The sequence below is a fragment of the Lepisma saccharinum genome, chromosome 7 (genome assembly GCF_977018435.1).
Source record: "Lepisma saccharinum chromosome 7, izLepSacc3.1, whole genome shotgun sequence".
NCBI classification, from domain to species: domain Eukaryota; kingdom Metazoa; phylum Arthropoda; class Insecta; order Zygentoma; family Lepismatidae; genus Lepisma; species Lepisma saccharinum.
The window spans coordinates 28,373,090-28,391,826 of NC_139235.1; the positions used below are offsets into that span (position 1 = coordinate 28,373,090).

At 37.3% G+C, this 18,737-nt stretch overlaps 1 long non-coding RNA gene across 3 annotated transcripts in view; it reads left to right on the forward strand.

Moving 5' to 3' along the window:
• The window catches only part of LOC145989781 (uncharacterized), a 543,271-nt gene that overhangs the window by 322,417 nt on the left and 202,117 nt on the right, over positions 1-18,737 (forward strand). The window lies entirely within an intron of this gene.

An 18,737-nucleotide genomic window follows, 5' to 3' on the forward strand; every position in this document is an offset into this window, starting at 1 on the left:
CGAGCAAGAAATACCGCCCAGACGATTACCAAAAGGAGGCGTTGGGTTGCAACACACCGGTGTGGCACTGTATGGCAACCGGTCTACCAAGGCACGCTGCAAATCGTTAGTAGAGCACTCCTTCAGTGAGTACGTGTGAGAAGAACAGCCATGAAAACACAACCCATGATAGGAAGCGACAGGGGTAGCAAGAACCTCACGGACAGTAAACGACAAGCAGTGTACGATTTTTTCTTTGAAAACAGTACGGCTGGGGTAGTGAAGAATGGTCACCAAACCATTAACTGTTACCAAAGATGTTTACCGGGACATGCTCATCAACAAGTTAATCCCAGCAATAGATGCACAATGGCCTCGTGGACTGCGCGCAGGGAGAATCCAGGTGTCCGTTCAGCAGGACAATGCGCGTCCGCATATCGTTCCCAATGACCGCGCCTGGATGGATGCTGCAGCGACCAGTGGAATCACTTTGGATCTCCTATGCCAACCGCCAAACAGTCCGAACATGAATGTTTTAGATCTGGGGTACTTCCGGGCAATTCAGTTTCTCCAGCATCAGGCAGCTCCACAAACTATTGATGAGTTGATCACCGCAGTTGAAAAATATTTCTATGATCTGACACGCGACAAGCTCAACAACATATTTTTCACTTTGCAGTCCTGTCTCATTGAAATTATGCGCCTCCAAAGGTGGGGACAACTACAGGATTCCCCATATGCAAAAAGCACACTTGAACCGACGAAACGTCCTGCCACCTCGCTTGGAGTGTCCTCGAAACATTTACGACGAGGCTAGAACAGCACTGCAGCACTAGATCTAGCTCGTTGAGGGGATGACAACCTTCCTGGACCAACAATATCTTTCGTTTTGATGTTTTATTTTGTCGAACTTCTTGGTCACTTTTTATTGATCCTGGATTGATTACTTTTTATTTAGGTTCTTTTGGATACTTGATTGGCCAATTTGTACTGATCCTTGAGTTATAAAGTTGTATGACTCATTCCCGTGTTTCATGTTCTTCTTCTGTATACACCAATGTCACAGTTTGAATATCGGACAATTATTATGGGACAACAAACAAAGGTGTACCGGACAATAATTATGGGACAGAGGGAGTATTACTATTTTTGATAATTAGTAGTAATATTAATTTATTATTATTTGTCGGAAGATTGTTATTTTAAGTTTTGCATCATCTTTCCGAGATGATTGATTTGCTGTTTTAAGTCCACTTTTATGCACAGTAAGGCTAATCGAGACTGGACCTACATTTTAAAGTGGAATCCGAACCATTATGTGCCTCCATCGGGTATTGAACCTGGGAGTCTTTGACTACAAGGTAACGACACGCTACCACTGCGCCATCGGGAAAGCACTTTGCGAGATGAGTTCAACATTGAACTAGACAAAGTTTTAGATGATTCGTCGACTACAAAGCGGAACGTTTGTTTCATTTGTGCCCCACAACTTTCTACCGATTCTTGTCATGAAATGTTCCTCGCGAGGTAAACTGAGGAGAATACAGAAAAGATGACGAGAAGAGGGTGATTGGACCGGAAATAAAATCTGGATGTAATTTTACTTTTAATTTCTCAAATTCTCGTCTTTCGAAGTGAATTTCTCCCTCCCAGACAAGCAAGTTTGCAAATTATGCTAGATTTTGCCAATATGTAAATGCAGGGTGCTAAACTGGGTGTCAGGGTAGGAACAGAGCACTTCGATGTTTCTCGGAAATTTTAAGGAGTGGCCTTTCCCCCCCCCCCTCGTAAGTCGTCAACATGTGGGTCGGGTGTCATATGAGGATAATAATGGCGGGGAAGCCTGTGCAGATTATCATATCTCCGAGCAAGTAGTAATATTCGCACCAAATAACCATTGATTGATTGATTGGCTTTTATTTTGAATTCGTTTTTTATGCTATTTTTGGCTAATTTGCGAAGATGGGATGAGTGATGATATGATGAAATTGATAAATGGACACTCACAAACATCCATCCCCATGCCGGGATTTGAACCCGGTCCCTGGTGTCGTAGCGCGATGTGCTAACCACTCCGCCACGGGAGCCGGCACCAAATAACCAAATAGAAATAGGAACGTACCACTATAGAACTCGCAACATGTTAATAGTAATTATCTTCATAAATTTTACAAAATGATTTCTTAAGTTCAGAGTCATTTTATCCGATTTCGTGAAGACCAACCATAAAAAAATTAGCTAAATTGAATTAAATTCTGAACATAATCACAGTTTTTATAATTTTTTTGTTATTGTTGAAATACGTCACTGGAAAGGCGTGTGTGGTTGCACATATATTCGAGCATCTAAAGAATAATTATGTTCTTATAGCATGGAGTCGTTGTTATTTAAAGTCAGTGGCGTGTCCAAGGGAGGTAGGATTGGTGGGGGTTATAACTCCCTCCCCCATTAGTCCACTATTTCTTAAAGGAACGTCGGAGGCGGGAAAAGTCGGCAAAATGAGGGCTGAATACTAAACAAAGTATATCCCCCCAACACACACACACACTTTAAGAAAATAATGGACACGACACTGTTTAAAGTATCATTAATTTTATTCATTTAAGATAGGAAGAAAAATATTATTATATTATAATAGAATTATTGAAAAACTAGCGCTTATAAACTTAACAAACAGGCCCGTAGACAGGAATTCTTTGTAAAGGGGGGGGGGGGCGAAATCAATCCTAGAGGGGGCAATTTCTTAATATATTGTGTCGCATTGGCATATATTGCAGGGTACACAGAGGCACTTGCCCCCTCCCCCAGAAGAGATAAGTGGATGATATCTTGAAACTGCAACGAACAATAAAAACTTCGAGCAACATCAAATAGCAATATTTCGATAATGATCTTTCCAGATTGCCAAAGAATCAGTGGCAAGGGGGGACTAGTGGGGAATATACCCGCCCCCCCTTTTGGTCCAATATTTTTAAAAAACGACGTCAAAGGCAGGAAAATATGGCAAAATGAGGTATGACTACTTAAAAATGTAGACATAACCCCTCCCTTTCAAAAATCCTGGGCACGCCACTACCAAGAATATAAAGATTAACATAAATAAGCTAATAGGGACTGCATCTACGTGATATTTAAAGGTCGATAATGTTAATAGATGATTAATATGTACCAACAGCTTTGGGCCTCTCTGCAAAACTGATTAAGGGAGCCCTTTATAAATCATGCTTCATAATGATTCCCTCTGGTTTCCAGTAGCTATGCAAGATTTTTACGCACAAAGGTATCTAACGTGAATCCAACACCACCATTGTGTTGTGTTATGCAAGAAAAATCGAATTAATTAAATAATAGTGGTTACATATTATCTACACTTTGATGAATTGCGTAAAAATTTGTAATACTTTTTTTGTTCTTGCTAAAACATTAAAGCATGGGTCCATTAGTCCACCACGGACTCTATTTCCTTCAAAGGGGAGACTCTTGCATCACTACAGACAATGTTTGCCTACTGGTTACGTTGACCATTTTGCAAAATATTGTGTGAATTGTATTATATTATAGTTGAAATACATTTTTTGACACCTGATTAACAAATAGGAATCCCTTCACTGATCAATGACTTCTTGGATTACAGTGTCATCTTTAATATTTAATATTAAGTTTCATAGAAAGAAATTGTTTTAATAGAGCACAAATAACTTAACGGGGCGCCATGGCATTCTCTTTAACATTTTTTTTTACTATAGATCATTTGGCTCCCAGGGCCGACTCCCGCCGCCCCACAGCTATGGCTCTGAATTTGGACTATAAGAATAGCAGAGATTGCGAGCGAAGCCAGCAAGAAAATTTTACGAAATGTATTTTTATTTGTATAAAATTTGAAATGGGGGGCAATTGCCCCTTGCAAGTCCCCTTAGCCGTCTGGAAGAAAAATGCAAGGAACACGTAAAAACTAATTCCATCATGAGTATCCAATTGTCCTGCTATTCTTAGATTCTCCTAGTCTTGTTATTTTTACTTCAATGTTTACTTCCCCTAGAATGGACTTCCGTCCAAGGTCGGGATGGACAATGCCCCCTGCCTCCCTGTGGTTGCGGCACTGTTTATGAGTGTCTCTTCATCAATTTCACGTCATCAGTCATTGTTGCGATTAGCTAGAAGTGGCAGCAAAGCAACGATAAGTAACAAAAATCGAATATCCGCTCCCTCTCTGTACTACATGAACGAAAAAATTAAACAGTTCCAAGTTCATAGCAACACATCCAAGAAAAACATCAGACACCTTTAGGCACCTTTAATACAAGACTACTCAAAATGTCACAACTGTTCTAGATACTGAAAATTGCGAAATCATTTTCCGAAGTCTGAGTCTGGAAGGGAATTCCCTCTTCCCCCCCCCCCCACATCATGATAAGACATTATACAGAATCCCATACACCCTAATAAATAACAAAATCAATAATTGTCTTTGTTATGTTGTTAGAGTAACACATGATATAATTGTAAAGATTATTGAGAATTTCAGGTAGGAATGTGTTCTGTATTTTTCACAGGGGGGGTAGAGCAGGCTCTCAGGGGGGGCAGTTGCCCCCCCTCTAGCTACGGGCCTGTTAACAAAAGTACACTGATTACTTTCCTTAATTTAGCGAGGCATATGCGTATTATCTTTGTTGCAGAGCACTTTCAGCTTTTGGAGTATTCTAATGTTTTACACAGTGTAGTCGAAGAAACTTGAGAATAGTGATGTTTATCATGGGGCGTCACACTCCGAATAAACATCTGTGGATGTTTTACAGTGAATATATTGGATATACTGCAAGTTTCTTCGTACTTGCGATGGTTATTGTCCTCCGTATAATGTGTCAGTTGCTATTTACTGACGAGTATTTGATGATGGCGACAAAACTCCGTTCCAGAGGTGGCAATACTTGCAGGAAGGAACGAACCTTCCGCAGAGCTCTACAGAGTTGCCAATTGTCTTAAGTAGCTTCGCCCATCGGTAGTCAGATTGCGTTTTCGTGTAAAAATATTGGCAAAGTAGTGGGAAAGTATATAGGGAGAGCACAACTTACAAGTGTAGAAAAGGCGAGGCTATTTGATTGAACAATCAGATTTGCTTACACTTAAAACAAAGCCAAGAGGGGCCTATACCCCAATTTTTCAGGTGTGATATGCTCTGATTTTTAAGAAATTCTGAATTTCTAGTGTAGAAAAGGCGAGGGCTCAACAGATAGATTTACCCATACTTAAAACAATGGCAAGAGGGGCTTATACCCTAATTCTTCAGGTATGGAGGTTCGGGTTTAAGTCCTCATAAAATGTGAAGCCTCCCCTGATGGCAAAATGTTAATATTGTTGTCTTGTAAACAAGGGGCTTTGGGTTCGAGTCCTGATAAAATATTTAAGATTGAAAACATGTGGCAAAATAATATGTCCACAAGTGAGATTTTGAGAATAATTACTGCTAGTTGATAGCCCCCAGATCTGAAACTCTCCTCCCTCCTCTGCTCAGACAGATTCGGCCATGTGTGTAAAAGCTATAACTGTGTGATTGTTGTTTATAAACTTGTCAAAAATATGGCTTTTTTGTATGAAAACATGCAATCCTGAATACAATTCTGGTTTTGTCTTGTTCTGTTAATATAAACACAAGTGAGACTTACAGAATATTTATTGCACAGTTCAAAATCCAATTTTGAATTGTATTTAGTTGATATAGAGATGAGGTTTTAAACCTGGTGAAGTGTGTTGCACATCAACATAATAGAGCAAAACTATCACCAAAACCTAGTTACTGCTGTTGTTTGGGTATAAAAGCACCAGCTCAGCCACTAACTGCTGAACCCAACTGATATTTTTTATTAAGCATAGAATTTTGATTTGAACCCCAAGAAATTTTATATAATAAACAACAACAACAAAAATGCCAAAACAAAAATATTGCAATCAGTGTAATAAAAATATATCTAGTTCTCATTGGGCTAGGCATTGCCGTATTTGTAACTCTAAGAAATGCAGAAAGGCCACAAAAATATGTCCAAGATGCCATAAAATATTAAGCAAGGCATATTACAAATGGCACAAGTGTAATTCTTATGTACAGTCATCAACATTGCCCCCACAACCATCTACATCTGGTCTGAAAAGAAAGCATGAAGCACCTGTTAATGCTGGACCTGCAAAGCAGCCACGCTATGAACCACCTATCCATAGCAGTTTTAATGGCCAATTAAGGGATTATCGGTTTGTATCAGAGCCAAGATGTGGTATTAACAATTTTTTGAACAGTGTAAATCCTGATGTGCAGGCAATTCTAAATGCACAAAATGGCTCTTATAAGCTCTCCCTCAAATTGTTTACACAATATAAGAAACCAAATGGCACAAAATTTACACAGCCCCACATAACAGAAACTTTACCGGTATATTCAAATGCAAATTCAGACAAAATAATAAGCAGTTTGATGGATCAATTGAATATTAAACACTCTGAATTTGCAGCAAAAGAGTCTGGATGGAGCCTATGCGGATCTCCACACAAGTTATATGTTAATATTTCTGAATTCAGCCAATTGCAAGGATCTACATATCTGCCATTACCTGACAATATTAAAAACAGAAGAGCCGTAGTTAATATAGAAAATACCGACCAGAAATGCTTTTTGTGGTGTATTTTAGCTGCTTTGTATCCAGTTTCAAGAAATCCTCAGAGAATAAATTATTACAAACAGCATGAACATGATTTTGATGAAGCAATGGAGGGTTTGGAATATCCAATGTCTGTTCAGAATATTGATAAATTTGAAAAAAAGGCCAGGCATATCAATGGCAAACAATTATCTATTAATGTATTTATTTGTTCCACTGGCCGTGGCAATTGCTTGATAGAACCTCTCAGAATCAGTACATTTGATGATGAATCTGCTGTTCCGATTGATTTGCTCTTAATTGAAGGGGATGGCACATATCATTACACTCTGATACACAGTCTTGAAGCTTTAGTGAGAAAGCAAATAGACAAATCCAATACAATATTCAAGTTGTGCAGAAGATGTTTAAGTGTATTTGATGGTAAAAAAATAATAAAAGGGGTTTGTAAAGTGAATGCAGAAATTGCTAAAAACAAGTTAATTGAGCATCTGAAATATTGTGGCAACCATAAACCTGTTCATATGGTGATGCCCAATCCAAGTGAAAATTGCAAATTCAAAAAATTTGAAGCCTTGTTGGAACACCCAGTATATATTGTCTGTGATTTTGAATCAATCCTCAAACATCTTGCATTCTGCAATCTAGATCCTGAAGAATCTTCAATTACACCATACCAGCTACATGAACCTTCCAGCTTTTATTATGTGGTTGTACAGGATGGTGTTGTTACCCAAAAAGATTCATACATGGGAGCAGATGCCATCAAAATATTTGCACATAGAATAGAAAATGAGTGCCATAACATAGCATCTAATATTTTATTAAAATCAAAACCCATGTTGCCTTTAACAGAGAAACAGATTGAAGATTTCAACAATGCAGAAAAATGCCCGGTATGTGATTCTGAATTTTCAGATACAAATATCAAGGTGAAACACCATTCTCATACAGATGGTAAATTCTTAATGGCCCTGTGTAATAGCTGTAATATTAAGATCAAGAGACCAAAATTTGTCCCCATATTTTGCCATGGAGCATCCAATTATGATTTCCATCATCTGATCAGATATGAGGGGTTTGACAAGCAGAATTTAAATATTTTAGCTGAAAATGATGAGAAATATATATCTATTAGCAAAATAATTAAAGTTAATGGTGTTCCTATTCACATAAGATTTCTTGATTCTTACAGAATTTTATCTGCTAGCCTGGCTACACTGGCCACTCAATTATCTGATGATCAATTCAAAATCACATGTGCATTGTTTCCAAATCAGGACCTGAAATTAATTAGGCGGAAGGGTGTATATCCATATGATTATGTTACAGATTTTTCTAAATTTGATGAATGTTCTTTGCCACCACAAGAAGAGTTTTACAGCAAAATCAGAGGATCTGGAATCACTGATGATGATTATCACCATGCCCAATTGATGTGGAACAATTTAAAATGCCAGACATTTGGTGATTATCACATGGCATATTTGAAACTTGATGTGACCCTCTTAGCTGATATAATGCAGGCATTCAGAAAATCTTCTATGCAAAATTATGGACTGGACCCAGTGTATTTTTTCAGTGCCCCGGGCCTAGCATGGTCTGCAATGTTTTTCAACACTAAAAAGCAATTGGATCTGATCCCAGATCAAAATATGTATCTGTTTATGGAGCAAGGTATAAGAGGAGGGACGGTGCAATGTTCCCAGAGATATGCCAGAGCAAATAACAAATATATGCCTGATTATAATCCAGCACGGCCATCAAATTATATACTGTATGTAGATGCAAATAGCCTCTATGGTCATGCCATGATGCAAAAACTGCCATATGCAGGGCTTGAGTGGGTTGAAGATTTTAATATTGAGGATCTTAAGGATTTTGATGACAGTGACTATGGCCTATTCTTAGAGGTTGATCTGACAATTCCTGATGATTTACACAACAAATTTTCTGATCTGCCCCCAATTCCTGAGGTTCAGTGCTCACCTGGCTCTAAACAGAAGAAGCTCATGATGACACTGGAGCCAAAACAGGGTTATGTCATATATTACAAAAACCTCCAGTTCCTGATGAAACATGGTGTTCAAGTGACCAAAGTTGGAAAAGTTTTGAGGTTCAGGCACTCAGAATGGTTGAAATCATACATTGATACAAACACAGAGCTTCGAGCATCTGCAAAGAGCCAATTTGATAAGGCCTTGTTTAAATTGATGGTTAATTCTGTGTATGGCAAAACTATTGAAAATGTCAGAAAACATACTGATGTTAAAATAATTACTGACCCCAGCCTGAGCAAAAAATTGGTTGCAAAGCCTAATTTCAATTATAGAAGAATTTATGATGAAAATATGGCACTTTTCAACATGAAAAAACAAAGATTAAGTTTGATAAACCTATTTATGTAGGGGCTGCAATATTGGAATTGGCCAAATCACATATGTTAACATTGTATTATGATGTGTTGAAACCTTTTTATAAGGATCGTGTAAAATTGATGTACATGGACACGGATAGTTTTATTCTTGATATTCAGACAGAATATGTTTATAAAGATATGACCCAGCCTGAATTGTTTAAATATTTTGATACCAGTGAACATACAAAGATTCAACACCACCACAACAAAAAGGTGCCTGGCAAGTTAAAAGATGAGACACTTGGTGATGTTATTGTGGAATTTGCTGGGTTAAGTGCCAAGATGTACAGTTTTAAAACATGTAGTGCTGTTGTCAAAAAAGCCAAGGGCATTGGCAGAGTAACTGTTGAAAAAGAGCTTGAATTTGAGGATTACAAAAATTGCCTCAAATCATGTAGCACAATCAGAACATCAGAATCCAGAATTCAGAGTGTGGATCACTTATTGACTTCAAATGTTGTAAGAAAAGTGGCTCTGGACCCACATGATGATAAGAGATATATTTTATCATGTGGCATACATACTTTGCCATGGGGTCATTGTAATTTGAAAAATGGGGATAAATGCCCAATTACAGAGCATGATTTGAAATAAATAAACATGCCTATGAACTTATTTGGGTTTAAAAAACAAGGTATTATGGACCTGCCAACACCACAAGCCTCTCCTGATATGCTGTCTAAACTGAGTGCTTTGTTAATTATTCATCTGAACAGCATATTTACAGATGTTGATGATGAAACAGGCAAAATATTGTACATATTTAACAATAATTTAAATCATTACCAATTACCTGTAGGTGGGCAATTACAATTTATTACAACCCCTGAGGGTGATGTTAAAATTTCAGTAGGGAGAAATATTTATAGAATTAAGCACTCAAACATGGTTTCTGGCACTGTTTATACTGTTTCTGCTGGTGACTGCTTATATATTGAGGTCCCTGGATCTTATGATAAGCTTATACCCTTTTTTATAGAATTAAGAATCAGATACTCTATAATAAATAACCACTAAACAAAATGCCTAATGATATTTTTGGCCATACAAGACATGAAGATCACAGTGATGAGATTCTGATGCTTGATGTCAGAGTCAAGAAATTAAGAAGTGATTTACAAGCTTTACAAACCACACTCAATGCCAGTCTTCAACCAGAAATTACAAATTTGCAATCACAATGCATGGACCCTCTTCTTAAAATTGATTCTGAACTCAAATTGCTGCTTCAGAAATATACTGACCTGGCCACATTAGATAATTTTCAAAGTTTAGAAGAGGCTGTAGCAGCTCTTCAAGTCAAATTTAAGACCCAAGCCACCAATTCTGAGCAATTGAAACAACAATTGGAAGAGCAAATAAATAATGTCCAGGCACAGCTCCAAACAATTGTCAAAAGCATAAAATCACAAGAAGATTTTGATCTAGTGATTTCCACTCTAAAAGAACAGATTCAGTCACTCCAAATACCTAATCTGGACCCTCTGAACAATGCCATAGCTGAGGTTAAAGAAAAAATTGAGACACTTGAAAATTTTATGAACAACTTGCCATCTTCTGATGCTTTGAGTGCAATAACTCGGAGTGTTGCCAATATTAAGCTGCAACTTGAAACATATGAAGATTTTGGGAAAATTCAAAGTTCCATAACCCATCTTGAAGGTACAATAGCAGCAGTGCAAAGTGATTTGACAAATGTACTAGAATCCAGATTGCCTGGGATTGTAGATACCCTTGTTAGTGTCCAGCAACAAATCACAAAGCTTGAAAACCTCAACACTGAATCTGAACTATCTCATTTTCATCACTTGATTGATGATATCCAAACAACACTTGAAATTTTACAACAATCCACACCCACTCAGGCAGATATAGCCCTGCTCCAAAATGCTATGCAAAATGTGGCTGATGCTTCTGAATTAAACAATGTGAAATTGGCACTTGAATTTTTGCAAAATACTGTGTCAAATCTGCCTACATCACAGGAACTTAAAAATATAAAGAGGGCAGTGAATAGGATATTGAAATCAGAAGATATCAAGAATATCCAAGCAGAGATCAAACAACTCACTCAGACAGTTGCCACTCTACCAACCAATCAACATATTAATGAATTGCATGCCCTGTTTGAGGATATCAGAAGACAGGTCCATGATCTTACTGCTCAAAATTCAAAATTGGCAATTGTTGAAAATTTGCAACAAATTGTAGCTAATATCAAGCAACAGCTAGGGACCAAGGAATCCAATCAAGCAAATGCTCTGTCTGTTTTTGCCACCCAGCTACAAGAAATTGTGCAACAATACAAGAAACTTGTTGTGGACATAAAAATCAAGCCAGGCCATGATGATGTTGTTAGAACTATCAATGAGCACCTTGAATCTGTAACAAGCAGATTGCTCACAGCAGAAAAAGAAATAACAGGCATAATCGAGAATCCAAAACATTCAGTAATTCTTGAATTGAACAGCATCCCCAACAAAGAATATGATTCTCCATTTACACCAGGTGGCAAAATATATATGCTGTCCCCTGCACAATTTTATTACCAATTTTTTGTTGGGGGCACATTGAGACTAATCAAGATCAAATATTGGCTTCAACCACAGGCACACCACTACCCCACCTTATCAATAACAAATGCTGACAACAAACCAAAAATCACCAGTGTGGAATTGGAGGATTTTACAGATCCCAATACATTAGAAACAGCCTATACTGAAGATGATGGCTCTCTGGAATTTAAAATACAAATAGGGGACAAATTATATTTAGAAAATCCTGTAGTATCAGCTGCTGAACACCCTATAATTGCAATATTCTTGTTTACATATTATGTCTAGAAAAATTATTGTTGATGAATTACACAGACAGGCCAGACATAATTTTAAGAGACTGCCAGTAGTCACAAAGGGCATAGATGATTTATGGCAGAGCGACTTGATTGAAATGGCAAGTGGACAGTTGAAAAACTTAGACAAAATCAACAAGGGCTACAAGTATCTACTCACTGTAATAGACACATTTTCAAAATTTGCCTGGGCTGTGCCACTCAAATCCAAGACTGGAAAATGTGTTACAGAAGCCATCAGGACAATCATCAATCAGAGTGGAAGATCCCCGCGCTATTTGCAAACAGATAATGGCAAAGAATTTTATAATTCAGTGTTTCAACAATTTATTAAAAGCCAGGCAATACAACATTATTCGAGTTACAGTGATCTCAAAGCCTCAATTGTAGAGAGATTCAACAGAACCTTAAAAAATCTTATGTATAAACAATTCACACTTCAAGGTAATTATAAATGGATTAATATTCTTCCAGAACTTCTACATAAATATAACAACTCGGTCCATTCCACAATCAACATGAAACCCTCTGAAGTAACTTCATCTGATGAGCAAAAATTGATCAGCACTGTTTATTATCCTAAATATCAGCCAACAACAAGAAAGGCCAAATACAAGATTGGTGATCAAGTAAGAATCAGCAAATATAAGCACTTATTCAAGAGAGGCTTTACAAGAAACTGGAGCACTGAATTATTTACAGTGGTTCAGGTTAAACCCGGGACTCTTAACACATATATAATAAAGGATCACCGAGGAGAAATTCTCAAAGGCAGGTTCTATGAACAAGAGCTCAGCAAAACTAAACAGCCTGACACATATCTCATAGAAAAAATCATCCGCAGAAAAGGCAAAAAGTTACTTGTCAAATGGCTAGGACTTCCAGAACACAGCTGGATCGATGCAAACAAAGTGATAATATGAGCACCTGGGATGTTATAAAAAGGCTGCCAGAACCTGAACAACAAAATAAGAGAAATGGAAAATTGCTGCCTGAAAATATTAGGTGTCTTATTGTTGGGCCATCTGCTTGTGGTAAAACTACACTAATGGTTGATAATTTTTTATTGGCACCCAACTGGTTAGACTGGAAAAACAGGCACTTGTATATCTTCTCTAAGAGCTTGGAACAATTAAAATATCAGCAGCTGATAAAGCTATATGATGGATTGGATATAGCCACTTTTGAACCAGATGTTAAGCCACTCCATGAATGTCTCGATAATTCTGTTGTTGTGTTTGATGACATTATACTGGATAATCAAAACAAGGTTAGGAATTTCTTTACACAGGGCCGGTACAAAAACATTGATTGCTTCTACCTGGCACAGACTTTTTCAAAAATACCCAAGCAACTGATCCGGGACAACAGCAATTTTATATGTGTGTTTCATCAAGACCATACCAACCTCAAACACATACATGATGAATATGTAGGTGGGGACCTGAGCTACAATGATTTTTCTAAGTTTTGCAGCAGGTGCTGGAACCAGGACAGTTATGGGTTTGTCACAATTGATATGACAAGAACACCCAATAGTGGCAAATACAGAAATAAAATCAACAATTTTCTAGACATTGAAACATATATAAATAACCATGAAAAGGCCAATTATTGATGATCTTAAATTAAGAGATTATCTTGTAAAAAGATTTAAGGGATGGAAATCAGAGAACCGAGGAATTTATGAAAAACACAAGCAAACAGAACAGCCTGTAATTGATGCTATTAATAATTTAGGTAAGAATATCAAAACTGTTACAGAGCAAAATCAAAATTTGATCACAGAGCTTGTACCTGTAGCTGCAAGAAACAGATTATCCATTCACCCCACTTTCCAGTATTCATACACCTAGTCCTATTGCTCCTAGAAGAATTGAAGCTACTCAGGATCCTATTGAATTGGGTCTTCTTGCTCAAAAATATTTAACCACACCTAAAGACAATAAAGATGAGGTTTTTGGCTTATATGCTGACACAGAGCTTGATGGGAGCATCATACATAGAATTGGCAATTTCAAAGTAACATTTATGGGGGATGATCTGATTGTATATTCAGAATCTCGTCTCGGAGAAAAAGGTGCTTTTGTTAAGTACCCCGGCACACCTGGATTGTGGGAATTGATGACTAGGAAAAGACCTGGCAGCTATACAGATCAAGATTATGAATATTACAAAGAAATATTAATAAAATCAGATGCTCTATACCAGAACAATGATCCCACACAAAAAAGAGTCAAGTCGAGCAGTGGAGCAAAATACAATAATTTAATCAAGCCCATATGGTCACAGATCAAGACTGGCAGTGGAATCAAACAATACAACACCCTGCCTAAAGAATTTGTGTGGGTTGATGATGTCAGGAAACTTGTAGATAGGTTATTGGTGATAGCTGGGGAGGAAAATGCAGGGAACCACAATTTTTACAATGAAAAAGTTGGAATTATGGACATGATAAGCACAAAATTGTCTAATTTTATAGTAAATGACACTAAGGGGATTGGATATCTCATAAAAATTATTAATACTCTACCACCTAAATTTTGGAATATTTCTGAGGGTCGGGGCCTTGTTAATGACATTATAAACAAGCTGCCATTTGAACTACACATTCCAGGCTATCAGTATTGTGGTCCCGGTACAAAACTAGATCATAGATTAAACAGAGGTGATCCTGGTGTTAATCCCCTAGATGCTGCTTGTAGAGACCATGACATAGCATACAACACACATTCTGATCTTGACAAGAGACATGTTGCAGACAAGAAATTAGAAGAGGCTGCATTTGGCAGATTTGTAAGCAAAGATGCTTCTTTGAGTGAAAAAATAGCAGCATTGGGAACCACCATAGCTATGAGCACCAAACAAAAATTGGGGTGGGGGTTGTGAATATGTATATAATAAACCTACAATGAAGGCCAAGGGTGTTATGTATCAGATACCTTATGCAGGTCTTAAATCTCTTAAAACTATTGACAGTCTTTTAACCAAAAAGCAGCGCAAGAAAAAAAAATCTTGTATTGCAAAGGGCCATGGTATGAAATTATTACTTAGCACCCCCCAATTAAAAAAATTACAGCAATCAAGAAAAAAATCACATGTGGGGGGATTCATATTTACCATCCCTACCATCTTAGCTGCCCTCGGGGCTGTGGGGAGCTTGCCTGGGGGATCAGCCGCCATAGCAAAAACAGTAATAGATGCCAAGAAGAATAGGGCAGAATTAGATGAATTGAAGCGCCATAACCTGGCCATTGAGAAACAAGGCAAAGGTGTTAAGAGAGCCATGAATAAGTTTAAAAAAAACAAGAGCCGCTTACAAACCAAGATATTGAAGCTTTAATCAAGCCACTGGGCATCAAAAATTTTAGAGGTGTGTACATGTCTGATTCTTTACCAGAACAACCACTCAACAAAGAGTGTGGCATTGTTAATTTGGATAAGTACAAAAATCAGGGCACTCACTGGATCTGTTATCTTAAATATTTAAAAGATGAGGCATTTGTGTTTGATTCATTTGGAGGTGTTCCACCTGAAAATTTAATAAAATATTTAAATTCAGCTAATCTTTATTACAATAATGCCCGTGTTCAAAACTTCAAAGATGTTAATTGCGGACATTTGTGTTTATCTGTTCTTAGATACATGTCTCAAATAAATAAACCATCAATTGAAAATTTTCAAAAAGCCTTGTGGTATCTGAAACATCATGGGGGTATTTCATCTCACCAGCCAAAATTCAATATTGAAACTCAAATTGCATGATGACATAGTGTATCCCAAAACAATAGCTCTCAGAGAGCATTTTATGGCATGTACCTAATCCCCAATATTACACACCACAACAACACAATTGCAGTTGGGGATGAAAAAATTGTCATCACTCCAGGGCAATATAATCTCTCCACTCTAAATGCTCAATTACCCAGAGGTGTAGTGTTAAGTCAAAATTCTGTCACTCACAGAGTAGAAATTGTATCTGCCACAGAAACAGTGGATCTGGCTACTATAGGAGAGCTGTTAGGCTTTGAGAACAACACAAAACTTGAAGCAGGCATCAAACACACTGCTATGAATATACCCAAATTCTTAGCCATAGAGACTCTAAATATTCACTGTAATGTGGCTGAGGGTATGATCACCAAATCAAATGGCATAGGCACTCACAAACAAACAGGCATTATTGCAACATTCAAACCTAATTCTGAATTCATGGAGCCAATCATCTACAATCCATCCCCAACATTATATTTTCCTGTGTGCCATAATAGAAGAGACTACATTGAGTTGATGGTCACTAATGAAAAAGAAGAATTAGTTGATTTTGCTGGAGCCACAACAACTGCAATCATAGAGATTAATATTTAAATAAAAATACATACAAGAAGAAAATGGAAAATATTGAGAGTTATGAGTTACAATCATTCCCCCCAAACAGGAGGACATTTGCAAATTTAAATCAACCCAACACAGAGATTGAGGTTGATCTTGATGTAGGGGATGGATTTATACACCCCCACAGAGCAGATCTATACATCAAATTTGATGTTGTAAAGCTCGATGGAACAGATTATCCGGCAAATTCTAATATAAGACTTGTAGATAATTTTGTGCCACATCTATTCTCTGAAATTGAGATCAGAAAGCATGGTGTTGTTATAAACAGAGTGGATTATCCCGGAATTACCTCCACAGCTTTGGCCACATTAAAATTATCCAAAACCGAGGCTTCATACTACAAAATCGGTGGATTTGAGGCTGGTGATAAGATATTATCTAAGAACCACACTGTACTGTTCCCCATGCGCCTGTTGCCAGGATTCTTCTCGGATTTCAAAGATATTATGTGGAAGGGTGGGTTAAGAATCACATTTAGAAGAGCTGCAAATGATAATAATGCTTTGATGATGTACAGTGCAATAAACTCTACAGGGGAAGCTCTGCCCAATACCCTACCAGATGCAGGCAAATGCATTATTCAGACTATGGGGTTAAGAATCCCTGTTGTTGAGTATGAAGCCAGTTATGCTCTTAAATACAAAGCTGATATAATAAAAAATCCACAGGTTCCTCTGCAATTTTATACATATCAATGTGTACAGAAGCCCGCAACTGGTTCTTATTATGAATTTGATGCTACAAATTCATTCTCCAGCATACAATTTGACATGCCTGATTTTGTAGTGGTATTGTTTCAGACTGGGAGACACAACAATCAGGAAAAAAATTCAAGTAAATTTGATAACTGCAACATCAAGAACATATATCTTAAAAATGGCAGAAATGAGGTCTTTCCCAGAGAAAATTACAATTTAGACATGTCCAAGAATGATTTCCTCAAATTATATGAGGCCTTTTCGGCTTTCAAGAGGGTCACTACTGGCAATACTGACATGTATTACACACCAGATGAATTCAAAGCACAGAGACCCATGTTTGTAATTAACACTTCAAAAAGGAAACAAGTTGTGGTGAATGACAGGACAAACATTAAAATTATCTGTGAATTCCATGAGGCATTACCTGATGACACCATATGTAGTGTTATTCTCATAGGAGAAAAATCATATGTTTATGATGTAAGAAATGAGAGGGTCACAGAGCAATTCTAGAAGATATTTGCTCTATTATCCTGTTGTACAACACACAAACCTCAACTGTTTATCAGCTAGCAGTTAATATCTTATGTGTGGGCAGTTGTATATATTTCAATCTTATACAGAACTCAAACCCAAAGCCCCTGATTACAATGCCACAATATTAACACGTCTCCAAATGGAATATGCCCACATTTTACTGGGTTCTGAAGACCTTGATACAGACAAAATTGGATTTTGTTTCTGTCATAATATTTTCCAAGTCTTTGCCTAGGCTTATATTATCAGAATAGAATTGCTTTCAGCATGAAGAGGGGCAGTTCATTGCCACTGTGTGAAAATATGTATTTTTATCTCAATAATCTTTGCTACACTTTTACATGTTGCAGACATGTTACACTTTTCCCCCTGTCGCACAGAAAGATTAATGGCCCCTTCAGTGAATCGCACAGAAAAATCATTAATGCTCCCTTCTAGCGTGTAGATTTTATCTCTTGCGTGCCGGCAGGACATGCAGGCAATTAATTATGCCTACCTGCTCTTCTTCTATTGGTTATAAAACATGAGAAAATAAGAAAATTGAGAAATTCAGTTTTTGTACAATATATTGTTGTAAAACATTTTTTACCAGGTTTTCAGATCTGGGGGCTATCAACTAGCAGTAATTATTCTCAAAATCTCACTTGTGGACATATTATTTTGCCACATGTTTTCAATCTTAAATATTTTATCAGGACTCGAACCCAAAGCCCCTTGTTTACAAGACAACAATATTAACATTTTGCCATCAGGGGAGGCTTCACATTTTATGAGGACTTAAACCCGAACCTCCATACCTGAAGAATTAGGGTATAAGCCCCTCTTGCCATTGTTTTAAGTATGGGTAAATCTATCTGTTGAGCCCTCGCCTTTTCTACACTAGAAATTCAGAATTTCTTAAAAATCAGAGCATATCACACCTGAAAAATTGGGGTATAGGCCCCTCTTGGCTTTGTTTTAAGTGTAAGCAAATCTGATTGTTCAATCAAATAGCCTCGCCTTTTCTACACTTGTAAGTTGTGCTCTCCCTATATACTTTCCCACTACTTGGCAATTATTAAGTGCTGCTTGTTATAGCTAATTCTTGTGTTATTTTTCTGCAGAATATTTTGGTGAAGGTGATATGCAATAAGAGGAACCGGCACATTTTTATTATTTGAGTGCGCGTGTTTGTTTGATTGTTTATGTTTGTGTTTGTGTACTGT